The sequence below is a fragment of the Schistocerca americana genome, chromosome 8 (genome assembly GCF_021461395.2).
Source record: "Schistocerca americana isolate TAMUIC-IGC-003095 chromosome 8, iqSchAmer2.1, whole genome shotgun sequence".
NCBI classification, from domain to species: Eukaryota; Metazoa; Arthropoda; class Insecta; order Orthoptera; family Acrididae; genus Schistocerca; species Schistocerca americana.
In genome coordinates this window covers 29897650-29916785 of record NC_060126.1, presented here as the reverse complement: position 1 = coordinate 29916785, position 19136 = coordinate 29897650, and positions in this window count along the sequence as shown.

The window sequence follows — 19136 nt, the reverse complement described above, 5'->3', positions numbered from 1 at the left end:
GACACAGAACTATTTGCGAGATGACTGTAAGTTCAAGATGTTATTCTGAGCAGCTGGTGGAGAAAAATTCGGTAGCTGACGTCTCTTTGTGTGTAGTCAACAACGATATGTGTGGGGCTCTATTCCCAGTGAGCGCTGAACTCTTCGTCATATTATTTCTAGTTCAAACATGCTCACAAATCACTGCTGGCGCAACAAACCCATATTTAACGTTCGTTTTCTCTAGAATATAACAGCGATAGGTGCCGGGTAGGAGTCCTGGGAAGGAAAAAATTAATGTTTCGTCTCGTCATTTCAGTTAAAACATCTAGCTACTGCCCCGAAAATCCGATATGTCACATTTGACTGTGCTTCGATAGCAATCCGATTAGGTTCTGGGTTCGAATCCGTGTCCAACACAAAGCTTTACCGCACGGCATTTCAAGTAAGTTACTTGTGAAGAAGCAATATTTAACATCTCTAGTAGTTCGTTAACAGGGACAATAGATGATGGGTAGGAATTCGCGTCTGTTAAACATGTTTGCGTTATGAACTTTAAAGTTGATATTTGCTAACTGATACTGTCTAAAATCGAGGTATATCACTCTCTGTATGCTTAATCAGGAATGACTGTTAGTTTCCGTCAGTAACGAAATCTTTGCTTAGTCTGCATGAGCTGGGTTTGAATCCATATGCGGAACAAGACGGTTCGTCGTGTCATTTGAAGTTCATACATATTCTCAACTAGCTGCTCGTGAATAACTTAAATTTTTAATGTCATTTTGTGTTAAATAATAAGTACGGTATGTTACTTTGAAGAGGAAATCATGAATACGACGAACTTACTACGTGCATTACCAATCTGACGTAATAATGAGAGTGGTAACATTTCAGGTATGTCATTTATTGTAATAAATGTGAGCTTACAAGCCTTAAGGACAGTCTTATCTGTGATAAGGTGTTCCCTGATATTTGTAGTATCGTGGTATTGCTTTACATCTTGAGTTATTGCGGTACAGAGCAGTGTTTTCTAGTGGTGACTTGTTGGAACCATTTTCAATAGTCAAACGACTGTACCAAGGAGCGATTAGAGGACCTGCTGGACAGCTTTTTTTGAATAGGACAATGTTCCTGTCCAATAATTTTTAGATTAGTTACAATAAGCTTACGCTGCAAGAGAACTCGCTTGTATTTTTCAATATGTGGTCTGTTGTCGGTTTGAAGGCCTTACATTGCATCGGCAACTTAGTGCAACTCCACCGAGGGCTGTCTGGAGTAGGGTGGAGATAGCAATGTGAAAGTTGCGAGCTGTCGAAGACGATCTTCATATTCCTAATGCGATTAGGACATCGTATACTCTTGACGACGTTTAGCACCTGTGCGGTCAGTCAACCAATTTCAGAATTCATGTTGAGTAATCCTGCTAAATTCCCATAATATTGTCTTTTTATATTGATGAGTAATATGGATAGTCGTCACGTTCATGTGCCGTCTACAACGCAAATTTAATGTTACTATCCTAGGAACTAACCTGCCGTCTACAACGCAAATTTAATGTTACTATCCTAGGAACTAACCTGCAATACGTTTTGTATTTCATAATCGGAACTATCTGCATTAACCGTCATCAGAGCAATGTCAGGGAACAGAATGCAGCAGTGCCTTGGTACCTACTTGGGGACCTGCTTGAGTCGTGTTCTAAGGAAAGGGTAGTTGCTGGTTCACATTATATTACACTAGCGAGAAGTACCGACTTTTCATTTTCTCTGCAAACATCCCGAACTAAATTCAGTAACTAAATGCTAAGAATATATTTGCATTGTGCCAACTCAAAGATCAATAGATATGGATATAGATATAGATTTTTAGATTTAAAGCCATTCTCGTTCTGCGTTGGAATAAACATCATTCATTATTTGATTGTTCTTGTTACGATTGTTATTGTCATTCTCTCACTCGTAAGAGTTTTCACATTCCTATTTGGTATCGATGCACATGAAGAGTAGCTATGAAAGAAGGGAATACTGAATGTTACGTCATGCAGAATACACTCATTTACTTCTGCTCCTCGTGATCAACGCTGCAGGAGAAGTGAGATACATAAAGTTGACAGTGTGAGGACAGACATGCTGGCACAACTCTGCAACTACACAGTGTTACCAGATAAAATGGTGCTGTGGAATCGAAAGTGTAGTACGGACTTTGCCACAGTAGCAGACAGCTGCTAATTTCGGGCCATGACCGTGGATTACACTTCGGTCAGTGCTGGTTAGAGTGTTGCAACTGTAAATGGAAGGCTTTGTTTGACAGTCTTGTGCTGATGCTGTCTGAATAAATTATGCCATTGGATAAAAAGCGGTTTAGTTTTGAGACCTAACCCACAAGGGGAGAAGTCACAGTGGTCTGCTTCAGGAATTCCAAGCAATAAAACACAAAAAGCAACCCAGGAAGGGTTCGAACAGCTACTTTCACGCAGAGACATGCATTTGGAATCTGTTCATCGTTACGGGGTCAAACAAGAGGGTAACATTACTGAAACAATGATCAGGCTGCTTAGTATATAAGAGAGCATACAGATTTCAAGGAGGAAACGTATGAAGACGCAGACTTCCTCGTTATCAATATGTGCGGCATATCTTTCGTGTTAACGAAAGTAATATCCCGCTTTAACTCTTCTTACGTCTCAAATGAAATGAATGCCATGAGGAATCGAATATTTGTTGACTGCGTCTCTCCTTGCTTCCATCCGTACCAACATATTTCTTCATTCTCGTGGTAATCATGACATTCTTTTTGTATGCTGCAAAAGATTGCACGTGGACAAATTCGACATCGAGGTGCAAAGCGTTTGGTATCTTACATTATATTCAATTCGAATAAGCTTCAGATGTATTTTTACTTCGTTTGTATTTTTAGATGATTATGAACGTTACGGAAAATTATCTCACATGCTTTATGTTGAATGAGAAACATTGAATGACCCGTTTTGCTTTCCCTACGTTGAAATGATATAATGTCGGCGCCAACAGCCTTCTTCCACGCCGGAAGCTGAAACTTGTATCATTCTGGATTAATGATAATTGAATGTCTCAAATGTAGACATAGCCCACAAGGCGACGTCAGAAACCATCAGGGGAGAACGCCGCATAAAAACCAAACGTGCGCGCGCGTCTCCACTCTGAAGGACCGTATCGGAGAATCACGGCAAGCATTTCGCTGAAGAGCTGCCTCGTAAGAGTACCGAGAAATGGCAGCGTCGTAGCAAGTATTTGTCAACACTCTGATAGTGCATTTACTTCCGGGTGTAGGCCGGCGTTACCTCGCTAAATTCACTTGACATTCGTTTTCCACACCGAAGACTCGTACGATAGAATCCACTGTAAGATGAGACACTTAGAAAGTATAATTAATTTCTGGACTCCAAGAACGGCGTTCTTCACATAAGTAACACCTGTTTGTGTGTTTTAAGGTTGCGTTTTGAGGCTCAGGCAACATCGCAGTGACTATAGTCCGTCTGTGGTCGCCAGTGTGTCGTTAGCTCAGAGGTTATTCGTCATATTGTGGCTTTTCTAACGCGGGACATTCTGAATCGGAATACTCCCCTTTCATTATTAGTTCCGGGACGTGACTATTTTCCTCGGACAAAGACCAATGCTGTGAATTGGATTCGCGGACATGCCATTCACTACCTAGTTGGACAAACTGTAGACTCTGTACTCGATTTTTGGACATACCTCAACGACCGTCATTATGTCGTTGTCCGCCACCCAAAATACAGACAATTTTTCTCGAACTTCCTTGGGAGTGCTTTCCACGACCTGCCTCGCAGCTGGAATGTGTTAAGCCAAGAGTGAAGAAGGTTTCCAGTTTGAACCAATGAACATTTCTGAACTACTGAACGGAACACACCAATTTCGAGAAGACGTGACTCAACATTACCAGCGGGGTGCAGAAGGCGTCTGATCAATTACACAACAAAAATAAACAAAACAAAAATAAAAATAAAAATAAAATTCAGAAAAAGGAAGATTTTGTTTTGTTTGTAATGATAGCCCTTGGGGTAGGTTTAGTCAGGAGCCAATGCCTGAAGTGGACCAGATTTTTTTTTTTTTTGTTATAGGATGAAAAGTGGCGGTGGGACTTAGTTTCTTTTTTTATTGCCATTTTCCTAAGGGGCTTTAAAATAAGAGAGAAAAAAAGGGGTAATCGTGATAAAAAGTAAAAGAAAAAAAGCAAAATTAAAAAAAAGAGGTTCCCTTGTGCGTTGCGGTGGTCGTACTGTATAGCATAGCAGTTCCAATCTCGGTGGGAGCCGCTGACTACAACCTTTTATTTTCCATTTTAATTAATGGAGTTGCAAACGGCTAGTAAAAGTTCTTTATACGAAATCTGAAGAATGCCTTTAAACATCAATCTTTGTCCGATTCGACTTAGTAAATTAAGTTAATATCATGGATGTCTGCGTTGCAAATGCCAAGGTGCTTCACTGTAAAATAGATCCTGAAAAGATTCAAAGCGACTGTCAACGATATAAATTTGAGTTTTGTTCGTCATATAGGTCTAACATGTCAGAAGGTTGTTTATGAAGTGCACATGTTGATTAATATAGTTCCCCTCTTCTAAATTTTTGCAATAGCATTTAACTGTAGACGTTTTCTAACACCGGCGTTAGCAATTCCTTTCCGTTCTCTGAAACCTCCAAAACGACAAATTTTTCTGGTCTAAATCTGATGACCTTAACTATCACTTCCGATCAACATTAAATACTTCATGAACCCATACATGGAACTTCAAATGTGCAGTGTTCCTGCACTGCTACAGAGCATGCATTGCAAGGTATTCACACAGTTTATCGCATAGAGTTACCATAAGGAATGAAACAAGAACTGTAATACACTTTACACCACAGACGCTCACCCCGGCTTGACGAAAACATCCGAACATTGACCAAGTGTTGCACAAATAATTGAGTTTGAAAGGAAAAGAAACGAGGTATGAAGCATTTATAAATTCATGGAATGTAGCGAGGTGGTTTAATTTCGTCCCAGTCTATAAAATTAATTTCGGGCCATACTCAGCTCTTGCCGATTAATGTAATATAATACCCGCCTACTAATCAGGGCGTCTGTCTCCGTTGCTTTTGAGCATGAATGGAAATCGTAGAAATTTTCTGTGGAGCAACATTTAATAATAAAGCGTTTTAAATCATCAAAAGCGATGAGCGGGAGCAGGCGCTTTCGATAAAGAACGGGGCAGTGCAGGGCCGCTGCTGTCGCCACGGCTGCTGCCGGTAGCCAGCAAATGGATCCCGGAGCTTTGCCGCATACGGCGTCCAGAGGAGGACAGTCTGCAGGAAATCTGCCGCAAAATCGTTACTGGATAAAATTTTGATATCGGTGTGTCAGAAAGCGAAATAGATTGAATCTGCGCTACCATTACATTCACGTCTTCAGCATTCAGACAGAAGAGGCTATAAAAATATTTTATGCCAGGTGCTCTCGATCCACTGACATTACGAACAGAAACAACGCACGCTCCCGCTAGACCACAGGCGTAATCAGCCTCGTCTTTCTCTATCATGGGACAAGTTTTCCTCCAGGAAGTGCCGCAGTCTGCAGTGTTGCCAGATTGTGCAGATAACCGGACTTACAGAATTAGCGAGTTGGCCAGTTTTATTGTCCCATGTCGCGATCGGCGCAGACTTAGCCTCTGAAGCGGCCGGCCGCCGGTCGAGTTTTATGTCAAAGAGTGTACCTGTAGAAGTAGCTGCAGACAGAGACGCCCGTCTTACCAAACCAGGAGCCACGACAAGAGCTAAAAGAAGTCAGTGTCGTCTTGAGTCACAATGGACAAACAGAGTACTAGTTTCTCACAACCATCATTTATAGTGTTCATTATTTACATAAGTCGATACTCAACTTAGCCTACATCTAAATGTATTCGACAGCCTTTATCATGGTGCTTTACGCTCTGGTTGAGTATTGCTGTCAAAGTTCGTAGCTAAGTACAAGGTAGTAATAATGCTGACTTCTCATTCACCCAGAGATCTCTCGGCTGTCTGTAGGGGCAACAGACTTATTGCTACTCCAGAAATCTCGAAGCCTTGGGGGGATTTTGGGGCATTTAAGTGAAAACATGCTAAAGGTTACTCTCGCTATAAAATACACCTGTCTAAACTTTCTAAACTCGTTTGCTTCGCCGTATAAGAAGTTATTTCTTTAATCTTTTTACTTTTATTTAACATCACATTTGATTTACTGTGGTCAGATATCTTCATTTGAACCTGATAATATTTCTAAATCATGCAATGGCAGAATCAGACTATAACATCTACTTTCACCCATAAAAACATTTTATTATTTAGTGATGCATAAGGATTCGATGGACACGTAAGACCAGGGTTTCTTTTATGTACTCCGTTCAAATGATTTATTTTCAGTTGTGGTTGATCTGACGGAGCATATACAAATAAAATACACCATACATCTTAATATGCATGCATGGTCTCCATCTAAAATAAAAATAAATTTACCAATGTATGAACAATAGTTAATTTCCTAGAGGCACTATGTATCATTGAACAGGTTAATGTGATCGGGGGAAGACATGGATAGGCAAACAAAAGAACAAGAGGCTTAGGATAGGAAATAACGTAATCACATGCACGCTGATTCATCACAGAAAAATGGAAATAAAGGTGATTCTCCACTACTGACAACCGCAATCAATCCTACTCCGCAGAGAAGCCATGGCTCAACCTTGAGCATGCACCAAATCGCAAAAATTGTACTAAATTACAATTCAGAAAAACAAGAAAAATACTCCACTCCGTTCTATAGTTTCACATCAAACTAAATTTCAGATCCGTTCCATTCACCGGCATAAAATTCATTTCCCGATGCGTTATAAATTTTTAAAGTTGTCACTTGGCACAGACGGCAGAGAATCAGGTGTGGTTCATACCGTGAGTCACAACCAGTATCTGGAGCTCGTAAAGAGTGCAATGCTGCAGAAGATGGAGAGCCGCTCTTGATACATTTTCACACCGAGCCGAGACGTAATCAAGAAATGCAGCGGCGCAGTATGACGACACGTTACGAGCCATTCCGGGAGCCTTGCACTACGAAGCCTTAACTCGTAACCTCCGAGCTTATCTAGCACTGATGGAAAGTGTGAAAAAATGGTTCAAATGGCTCTGAGCACTATGGGACTTAACTTCTGAGGTCATCAGTCCCCTAGAACTTAGAACTAATTAAACCTAACTAACCTAAGGACATCACACACATCCATGCCCGAGGCAGGACCGTAGCGGTCGCGCGGTTCCAGACTGTAGTCCCTAGAACCGCTTGGCCACCCCGGACGGTGGAAAGTGTCAAGACCAGGGTAACTGGAAGTAATTGAGACACCACGGTGGGGACAAGTCCGCTGACACCTCCGCATAAAGATGCCAAAATGAACGTAACGCCAGCCGCGATGACGTTACGTCCAGCTTAAATACGACTGTTTCAGAATCCTCAGTCTGAGTGGTCATCCCACCTGTATCTCTGATTTTGACAGAATGACACTCTTGCTAGTTACAGGATAATTTGGCTGCTGCCTGATTCCGAGAGAAGACTTTAGTTCCGAGACCACAGCCAGCTGGCTGCAGTGGGACTTACCACCCGTAAGCCAGCACTGTTGCTTTGCCGCCGCCGTGGTTGAAGAAGGCTACCACTCGTGAAGGGATTTAACAAGCGACTGCATACTACCGCCTACAACCTGTTGGGTGAGATAGCTGTGTACTGCCTCCTTGGCTGTATGCAGCACCAGCTCTCTGGCTGCATGGTTTTTACTGACTCAGGTTGTGCACTTATGCCTTCACGACACTCGCCACCTGTGATACGCTTTTGGCACCCTCTCAGGCAAACGTCCGTCGTAGACAGCACTGGGGTAGGTGGCGCTAGCTGCTGAGCCGCAGTAGACTGGCGCCTACGGACTCCTGTCGCGGCCACCTGCACGACACCGCTACTGGATCCGCAACCAATGAAGCGCTGTGTCCATCTTCCTTGTCGCATGTGAGTGCGAACCAGTGCACATTCTGCCATGCCACAGAAGGCAATACGTACCGTAAATTACAAGTAATAAATATGATTCCAGACAACGGCGTTTCACTGACGCCTTAAGGCTTATCACAGGCATCTGCGCCAAGACCCAAGCTTACATCTACATCTACACATCTACATGATTACTCTGCAATTCACACTTACGTGCCTGGCAGAAGGTTCATCGAGCCTCTTGCACCAGCAGTGTTACCATTTCACCTGTTCAGCTTCCGTGTCCACTAAAAATCCTGACCCGAGGGTGGGGGGTGGTGGGGGGGGGGGGAGGGGGGGCGACAGCTACACTATTCAGGTTTAGATCTATTCAGTAATTAGCAAATAACTGAACTGCGATGCACGCTGAGTAACACATTGCTAAACGTGCCTGTTGGGTATGCTAACAGATTCTATTCATCCTGTGAGAAAAATCAACCTACATTTAGAAACTTACTCGTAAATCACATAACCGCTGTAGGCACAAGTATTTTCTGAAGCCTAATGAACGAATGAACTTGATTCCTACTATTGATCTTATAGATTCATGATTGAACAAAATCAACATTCAACTCCATAGAAATCATGAAAAATATAAAAATTCATTGCCATGTTTTATGCAATTCTGATACGTGAGAATAAACTTTTTTTGGATTGTACTCCATGTGATAGGAGACCAACTCGCTCACAGAGTACTTCGTCCCAAAAACGTAATAGTAAATAAATACACAAAATTACTCCTGCAATAACTAGCATGATGCCCCTCTAAAATATAAAAAGCTGAAATGAAAATTATTACGTGAGAGTATCATACACATAGTAAATCCAAGTAACTATCCACAGAGTGTTCGTAAAGGCACATCTGTTCTTGCCAGGTCTCAGTGGCAGAAAGCCACACACCAATGGCTGCTCTCGCTTTTCAAGATGAGAAGAAGCAGCCACACCAAATAGGACCACAGCACCCTCTGCCAATCTGCTGTAAAGTTAAAAATCTCTCCCTTTCCGCCTATACTGCTATTAGTTGGCAAAACTGCTGTAACAGACCACAGATTCCGCCCACCCTTATAGAACTCACATTCACTCACTTCCATTACACACAATGGAATATGCTGTAGGGAAAGGATATAGGTAGATAAATATCAATTTTAAAAAAGAAGCTGATCGGATATTTATCAATAAACAAGATTGTGACTATAATACTGAAGTAACATACGGATTTCTGATCATATGCCTTTAAAAGGATTGAGAACAATAAGAAATATACAGTCACTAAAAATATCTACAGAGAAGTTAATGATAACATGTGGATTTTTAATGGTATGCTAAAAAAGGACAGAACTACACAACAAGTATGGAACATTCTTCATTTATTATAAATATTGCTAAGAACTGAATTCCCATTAAAATGAATTAAAGTCCGTAAGAAGTCAGATGGGTAACACCACAGATTAAAATATCAGCGATCACTCTGAAAAACCTAAAGACATGACAAAATGAATACAACAATGAAACCTTACTACAGAAAATAAAGAAGTAGTTCTATGAAAATTTTAAAGGAAGGAAAAAGGTTAAGCAATTATTGGTATGTGAAAGGGGAAGGCTATATTTTCAATATATTTAATAAACATTATGTTAACATAAACCAAATATAATTAAAAGTGTGTGCAATTCATACAATAAAAACATTGAAGTACCGTTTTATGAAAAGACGGTTTCTGTGACCTGTCGCCTAAAATCTGAGGTGAGAAATAATATGAACAAATTAAAAACTAAAGTATGTAGTGGTACTGACAATACCAGACGAGGTAATCACACTTGGTTCCACGAACATTAATTCCCAGCTAACTGACTTTATAAATACTTCTTTGAGGACAGATGTATCCATTAAAAGTCAAGTCATTCATAATACTGTCACTCTGCAAAAAGGACAGTACAGCTGAAAGTTATACAACAGTGCCACTACTAACAGATTTTTCTAAAATAATTCATAGGGTATCTGATTTCCACAATAAAAATAAATATTCATTGGTTTAAGAAGGACAGATCAACAGAAACATCAGTCTTTCATTTCACAAAGATGGTCGTAAAAGCCTTGGATATGAATGAATTAAGCTGTGGGATCTTCTCTTAGGTGTATCCAAAGTATCTGATCTAACCAGCCATGACTTATGAAAATTGTTGTGTAGCCTGGGGACAGGCCTTCAAATGGTTCAAGACTAATCTCTGACAGGCAACAGAGACCACAAATACATTAGTGGAAAAAATCGCTACACCAAAATGTAATTAATTTAAATTAATGAAATTTCGCGAATACATTTGTCTAGGTAACATGTTTAAGTGATTAACTTTGCAATGTCAACGGTTAATGTAAGTGCAAGATAAGCCATTGCAAATGGTACATTAACAACCGGTGTAACTGCCAGAATGTTGAATGAAAGCATGCAAGCATTCATACATTGTGCTGAACAGGTGCTGGATGACAGTTTATGGGATCGAGGTCCACACCTGTTGCAGTTGGCAGGTCAGTACAGGGTCAGTTAACGCTGTTTCACTGGAGATGTGACCGACGAAGTGCCATACATGCTCGACTGCAAAGAGATCTGGTGATCGAGCAGCTCGAGGCAACACGTTGACATTCCATAGAGCATACTGTGTTACAACAGCGGTATGTGGGCGAGCGTTGTCCTGTTTGAAAACATTCCCTGGAATACTGTTCACAAATGGCAGCGCAACGCATCGAATCAGCAGACTCACATGCAAATTTGCAGTCAGGGTGCCTGGGCTAACTACGAGAGTGCTCCTACTGTCATGTGAAATCCTAACCCAGACCATATCTTCAGGTTTAGGTCCAATGTGTCTGGGATCAGACAGGTTGGTTGAAGGTCCTCAACTGCCCTCTTCCTGACCAACTCGTGACATTTACCTGGCACTGAGGCACACCGGCTTTCTTCAGAGGAACCCTCACTTGATACCACAAAACTCGCAAACGGCACTGGATGGGTTCAGTGGACTGCACGCTACAGGGCGTTTGGTTCGGAGCTTTCCTTGAAGTAACAGATTTGTAATAGTTCGTTGTGTCACTGCAGTGCCAACTGCTACTCAAATTGCTGCTGCAGCTGCAGTACGATGCCCCAGAGCCAAATTTTGAATACGGTGATCTTCCCTGTCGCTAGAGCCACGTGGCTGTCTGGAGCCCTGTCTCCTTGCGACTGGACATTCTCATAACCGCTGCAGCCAGCAATCATGGCTACATTTCTGCCAAGTCTTTCTATAGTATCACAGAATGAACATCCAGTTTCTAGTAGTTCTATTACACGACCTCATTCAAAATCACTGAGATGTTGGAAACTACTCTATTGCACAAGCTTAGATGAGCAATTGAGATAGGAGAAGCGTCTAGACGTCTTAAATGAAAAACTACCAATGCATTGACTCATTGTTGCGTACCTATTATGCTAACAAAGAGCTTGTTTGGATCTGGTGTCATGTTCTGCGGAAATACAGGTACGGCGGAAAGAACTTTCAAATTAAAAAAGGGTCAACAAAATAAAGGAGTTCCCCATATAGTATGAGAGTCATTCAAGGAAATACACTAATACAAAATAAAAAAGGACGCACTACGAAAGACTTATTCACATGGGACGGAAACCTGGAGATGTACATGTACAGACAAACAAATGATTGCTACTTCAGAAAAGCTGGATGACTTACGCAAGAGAAAGAGCTTCACAAAATGAGCAAGTGAATAACGCTTGGGCTTACCTATGGCCCGTATGTAAGCAGTTATTAGTCTGGAAGTGTTTTGTATCCTGCCTGGAAGGCGGCGCATGGATCTACTCCTGCAAACTGAAGTGTAGACCGAAATGGAGAAAGCGAGTAGAAGCAGGAAGGGACAAGCACTTCGGTACTGCGATTAAGATATTAGATGTTTACTACACGCAAAAACAAGTTAATAAATGGTTACATATCTTTGCGTACATCCCGTCGTGATTAGTGCAAGGTCTCAATAGCAAGTCGACACACACTAGTTTAAGCGATGTTCCAGGCCGTCTGCTGTCGATGAAATGGGCTGAGTCTACAGTGGTGGTCGTAGAGCTGAACAGCGCCTTCTAGAGGGCGCTGTCGTCTGCCGTAGTGCCAACTTAACTGGCAGCTACGCCGTGGCATCCTAGCTGTCGATACCACATCCCTCCCCCCCTGAAACGACGCACCGTCGTCGAGTACGGCTTCCGACGGTGGGTGGAGGGACCAAGGAGCGGTGCAGCTGAGGGGGCGGGCAGCAGAACTGCCAGGGCGCGATGTCCACCCGCGACCCCGAATTCCTCGCGAGGGGGCGAGGAAAACGCCCCGCGGAAAACCTGCCCTGGCCGCGCACTGCCACTGGGTATGCTCGGATGAGGAGGCGGACCAACGACCTCCACGGGCGACAGCGGCGGCAGCGTGACGGCAGCCTCAGCGTCCATCGGTTTCGGCACCGCAGAGGAACACGGCGGCGGCGGCAGGCGTGCCAGCGGCGGAGGCGCGAGCGGTGGAGGCGCCGTCGGGTGAGGCGGCGGAAGCCGCGAAGCCTCCAATTCTGCCGGAAAGCAACCAGCGGCAGAAAACCGAGGACGGTACAAACGGATCTGGTTCCGGTGTCGCTTGACAGTGCCGGAGGGACCAGAAATGACATAAGGCGTGGCCAAGCTGGCGAAGAATGGCGATAAACACCAAATCGTGTGGCGCCAAGCCAGAACGAGGCGAAGCAGCGGGAGCGCGCGGCGGCGGGTGCAATAGGTGCAGGAACGATCGATGGGCGCGGCTGTGTAGCAATTCCGCTGGGGATCGGGTGCCATGCGAGATATGAAGCAAGGAAAGTCCAGAGCGCGCGCTCGTGAGAGTGCGTGGCGCGCAACTTGCTCATCTGTGACTTAAATGTACGTACAAAACTTTCAGCCTCGCCGTTCGACTGGGGGTGGAACGGGGGTGAGGTCAGATGGCGAATGCCATTAGCAGCACAGAATGCTTCAAACCGAGGACGAATTGGGGGCCACTGGAGACAATAAGTACAGGAAGGCCCTCAATGCAAAAAAAAGACGTCAAAGCCCGAATAGTACTAGCAGATGTAGTAGAAGACATAGGTACAACAAAAGGAAAGTTACTGTACGCATCAATATCAACCACCCCGTGTCCCAGAAAGCACTCGCAAAATCAATGTGAATGCGTTGCCAAGGCGCAGCAGGAGTCGGCCTCGCAAATAAGCGCTGGCGGGGAGCAGATTGATGCTCCGCGCAAGACCGACAGTTAGCAAGAAAATTCTCAATATGTTTATCAATGCCGACCCAAGTGCAGCGACGACGCGTTAATTGCTTCGTCCACACTATACCCCAATGACCAGCGTGCAGTAAACGGAGGATTTCCGGCTGCAACGAACAAGGTACAACCACACGAGACTGATCATTGTCAGTTCGTAACAAGGTAACACCTTGGTGTACAGACAAGTTGTGACGTTGCGCAAAGTAACGTCGAACAAGTGGGTCACGAATCTGCGTAACAGATTGAGGCCATTGAGTACCAATATACTGCAAAAGAATCTGCAAAGAAGCATCGGCGGCTGTCGCGGAAGCAATGGGACGAAAATCCACCGGAAAACCATCAGCTAATTCCTTATCTTGCGAATCAATAAACATGCATGACAATTTGGAAGAATCAAACACTTCGTCAGAACCAATAGGCAGACGAGACGAACCATCAGCAGTGCTATGCTGGGCGTAGGCCGAAACAAGATTTAGTAATTGTAGTTAGACAAAAACAAAGACCAGAGTTGCAATTTCTGTGCCGTACGGGCCAGAACTGGCTTTGACAGGTGGAACAACTGCGTCAAAGGCTTATGGTCGGTGACCAAATAGAATTTGCGACCGTACAAGAAAAGTACAAGAAAATCATGAAACTTAGTCACTCCAGAGACAACAGCTAAAGCTTCTTTCTCGATTTGAGAATAGTTTTGCTGGGCAGAATTGAGCAACAGACGCAAATGCGATCGGGCGATCGACAGAATTAATGCGGTGCGAGAGAACTGCTGCGATGCCGTGAGAAGATGCATCGACAGCCAAAACAACTGGTTTGGAGGGATCGAAAGGACTCAAACAGCGATTACTCAACAAAGCGGATTTGAGCTTGTGGAAAGCAGTGTAACATTCCGAAGACTAAACAATAGGAGCGTTCTTACGCCGAAGGCGATGCAAAGGCGCTGCAATCTGCACTTCATTTGGTATAAACCGAATATAATATGTAATTTCGCCCAACATCGACTGAAGTTCTTTCAAGTTCCTGGGTGCTGACACGTCTAATCGCACTGAGATGTGACGGCGAGGGGTGGATACCCTGTCCTTTAATCGTATGTCCTAAATACTGAATCTCAGTTTGAAAAAAATTGCACTTGTCTGTTACACTTTAGTCCTGCCTGCAAAACTACAGTAAAGGCACGCAAATTCTGCAAATGTTCGTTAGGTGCGCGAACTGATACAACTATATCGTCCAGATAATTTGAACCAGGGACATTGGCACACATCTGCTGCAAATATGACTGAAAAATAGCGGGAGCCGAAGCACAACCGAACGGAAGGCGGCGAATCTTGAACAAGCCAAGGTGGGTGTTGATCACAAAATAGCGCTGCGAATGTTCGTCGAGCGGAATCTGAAAGTATGTGTCCCACAAGTCAACCGTGGAAAAGAATTTTCCCGCACCAAGCTTATCAAAAATGTCTTCAGGACGCGGTACAGGAAATGTAGCTTACCACTGTCTGGGGATTTACTGTAGACAGTCAGCACAAATACGGGGATGACCGTTTGGTTTCTTCACACACTATAGGCGAAGCCCATGGCGAAGTAGAAACAGATTCAATGACACCACTGTCTTGCAAATGTGTAAGTTCAGCGGCTACGGCGTCGCACAGTGCGTGCGGTACCGGGTGTGCGTGCCGAAAATTAGGCATAGTACTGTCTAACTACAACATGCGCTGCGAAGTCGGCGGCGCAACCAAGGCCATCAGAAAAGAGTTCAGCAAAATCATCGCAGAGTGTGGCAACACTGTCTGCATGGTCACTAGCGTTGATGCAAAGTACATTGTCCTGAATTGCGAGGCCAAAAAGTTCAAATGCGTCCATGCCAAAAACGTTCGTAGCATCACTATAGTGGAGCACCTGGAAAGACACTGTACGGGTCGTTGCACCATACGTGGCTTGCAAACTACACACGCCGAGCACCGAGATTTTCTGTCCAGTAAATGCAGTCAGCGTGGAATACGAACGACGAAGTGGGGGCGATCCAAGCCAGTCAAACGTTGGTAAAGAAACTGACGCACCAGTGTCCAGCTGCATGCGAACCGAAAGTCCACAAATGTTTAAAGTCACAAAAAGTTTCTTCGCATCGCGCTGAATGCGAGAGGAAGTGTCTGGCAAAACTTTATGCACACAACGAGCTGTTAAAGCATGTGAAGCAGAAGGCTTTGAATAAATGGCATTAACGTCCACGGGCTGATGTGAATCATGATCATGGTGGTTGCCCTTGTGGTGACGCCCACGCGTGGCACGCGAATGGGAGACAAGTTGTGAATTAGAGTGTCTCTTACTACACACAGCTTGCACGTGTCCTTCCTTATTTAAAAAATAACTGTGCGTGATGGGATGGGCAACTGTCCCGTGGATAGGCACGAAAGCAGTTCGGACGTGATTTCAGTTTCTTAGTGGGTGCCTGGCTTGAAACGTGTTTACGTGCGCGCGAGTGGCGCGGTGCGGCTGACCGGGCGGGAGGGCACGTTTTGTGCCGCGCTAACAGTACACACACCCGGGGCCACGTCGAATGCGGGAGTAGCCATGTCTCATGTATTTAGTCTGTCTAGCACGTTCACCACTTCCTGCAAAGACGAGTTATTAGATTTGAGGATTTGCTCGCGGATGCGGAGATCCGCCACATTCAGTGCAATAGCGTCTCTAACCGCATATGAGCGTCCACATGAGCAATTAAAGTCGGTCAGAAGTTAGTCCCTGTAGGTCCGCTAACCAAGATTTATTCGACTGAGTAGGGCCACGCCGGAGACGAAAGAATCTGTAGCGTGCAGCTGCCACATTTACACTATAACGAAAGTGAGAGTTCAAAGCATCAATCACTTCATCTAAAGTTTTAGTTTCTGGGCGGGCGGTGGGAAACAATTTCACGAGCACACGGTAAAACACAACACCCGCGTTGGCAATGAAAAAGGTAAGCCGTCCTGCGCCTGGTGCGTTGTATGCTGTGAAGTGTGCCTCGAGCTGGGCGATGTATTCCGGCCAGCGTTAAACGTCAGGACTGAAGGCACGAAATGACGGTGACGTCGGCGACGGTGTCAGTGCAGGTGGTGGCGTCGGAGGCGCCGAAGTAGCTGCAGTTTGTAGTGTGACCAGTCCGTTTACGGCAGCAAGTAGCTGCGTCATTTGCTGAGCCTGAAAACGTACAAGATCGGACAGCGAAGCCTGTTCCTTTGGCGAAGCCATGGTTTACACAAATGAATGTCTTATAGCAACTGGGGGAAGCAGTCATACACGCACACGGTCACACGGGGAAATAAAGCTAAAGCAGTACCGAGCAAAAAAGGAAATGATAGGAAAAAAAATAGCCTCGTCGCCAACTTTTGTATTCCGCCTGGAAGGCGGCGCATGGATCTGCTCCTGCACACTGAAGGGTAGGCCGAATGAAGAAAGCGAGTTGAAGCAGGAGGGGACAAGCACTTCGGTACTGCTATTAAAATATTAGATGTTTACTACAGGCAAAAACAAGTTAATAAATGGTTACATAACTTTGTGTACATCCCGTCGTGAGTAGTACAAGGTGTCAGTAGCAAGCCAACACACACTGTACTTCAAGCGATGTTCCCGGCCGTCTGCTGTCGATGAAATGGGCTGAGTCTAAAGTGGTGGTCGTAGAGCTGAACGGCGCCTGCTAGAGGGCGCTGTCGTCGTCTGCCGTAGTGCCAACTTAACTGGCAGGTACGCCGTAGCATCCTAGCTATAAATACCACAAAATGATTGACAGGGTTGTTGGGGTTGTTGGCTATCGTTGTGAGGGATATCGTGCCAAAATCTGTCTAGTTGGCGCGTTAGATAGTCAAACCGCGAGATGGTCAGAGGGCCGTGCCTATAACGCTCCAGACATTTTCAATTGTGGAGAGATCTGGCGAGTTTGCTGGCCAAGGTAGGGTTCGGTAAGCACAAACACAAGGAGTAGAGACTCTCGGTGTGTGCCGGTTTGCATTGTCTTGCTGAAATGTAAACGCAGGATGGCTTGCCAAGAAGAAGGTAAAATATCTTCTGCGTACCGCAGTGCTGTAAGGATACCGTGGATGGACACCAGAGTTTGTAAAAATCCTAAAAATAAGAGATTTTAATGTACCTAGGTTTTGCTATGAATTGACCACATCCATACAATGTATACTCTTAACAGGTAAATTGAGAATTGAATTGTACTGAACTGTTTGACAATAAAACAAGTCACTTCCTTCCTAAAGGCTTACTACCTTCTCATACAGGTAGTAAGTGCCAACACAGAATAAGAATGACCTAACTTAGCAGTAAGATGTTCGAATTAGATCTGGTGAACCTAATCCCTGTTGTGTACAATGGTTCGTGACCACAGCTTAACCGTCTCCCTGTGGTTACTGGCGTACAGCCAGCCACTATTCGTCACTAATGAAATGCAAATGAAATATCTCCTTCCTCAGAATATTGCAATGATTTTAGCCTGAAACATCCGATTTATTGATTAAATATGCTACATAGATTACTCGAGTGTTATCGCTCAGTTACTATTTCCATGTACTAACTGAATCTTTCGTCACTTCTTGGTAGAACAACATTATAATATATGAAAAGCGCTAGTTTGCTTTTGTTCTACAGTATATACTGTAGAACGAAAGCAGATGCCGGCCACTGTGGCCGAGCTGTTCTAAGCGCTTCAGTCTGGAACCGCGCTGCTGTTACGGTCGCAGGTTCGAATCCTGCCTCTTCCATGGATGGCATGTGATGTCCTTAGGTTAGTTAGGTTTATGTAGTTCTAAGTCTAGGGGACTGATGGCCTCAGATGTTAAATCCCATAGTGCTTAGAGCCATTTCAACCAAAAGCAAACTATCGCTTTTCATTTATTATTTCCATGTGCCCTCCACAGTGTTACGTTTTCAAGGAACATTGACAAAATTAGCTGTTGTAAACTTAAATGATAAGTTGTCAAGAATACATACCTGGGCCAAATGTTGTAACGAGGCCGCTGCACAGAATCTCGTACTGGTAGCTGGGCCAGTCCAGCCCTCTGTTCTGAAGGTGCAGACGCCTCGGCTACATGTCGCCTAGCGACCTGCGCACTTTAGGCGGTGTCGTTGCTGTGTCTTCACTGCACTACAGTCTTCGCATTTTGTAGCTGCAGAGGAAGTTCTTCAGAATCAGCTATTAAATATTTCAAGAGGGGCAAACAAAGAAGCAAAAATCTCATTAAAAAGTGTTCTTCAGAGGATTGCAGGAACTGCTAACTAATGGAGTCACACAATAAAGATAATAAAATAGGAGGGGAAACATAGTTACAAGTACTTCCCAAGGCTTAAGTATTTCTGGAAAGATGTAGAAGATGTAGGGGAAAAATGTATTTGGGTAAAATTGGCGAACGTACTGTCAGTGGAGTGACAAATAATTTCCACGTAACAAATTTCCTTATTTTGCATTGTCAATATTGAAATAAACGACATTTTAAACTACCCTACTTTTTTACCCCATATTTGCTGCACGAGATTTTCTTCTGGCAACTTGCAGTATGCTTTGACTCGTCATTTCTTTATGGAACTATTTATTTCTCCGTCCTATTGTGAAAATTATTAACTCTGAACATTTAAATTTGTCGAAGTGGCAATTGTGCTGATATTAGCTGTGAATACAATCGTTTGTATACTTGCTAGCTGAAGTGTACAAGTTATGCAATATGTACATTTGTGAGTGGTTGGAGCTGTGGAACCTCATCTGCCCTAAAACCCCGTGACCGCTCACAGCGGAGCCCCCACACACAAAATGTCCCCTCCACAACTGCT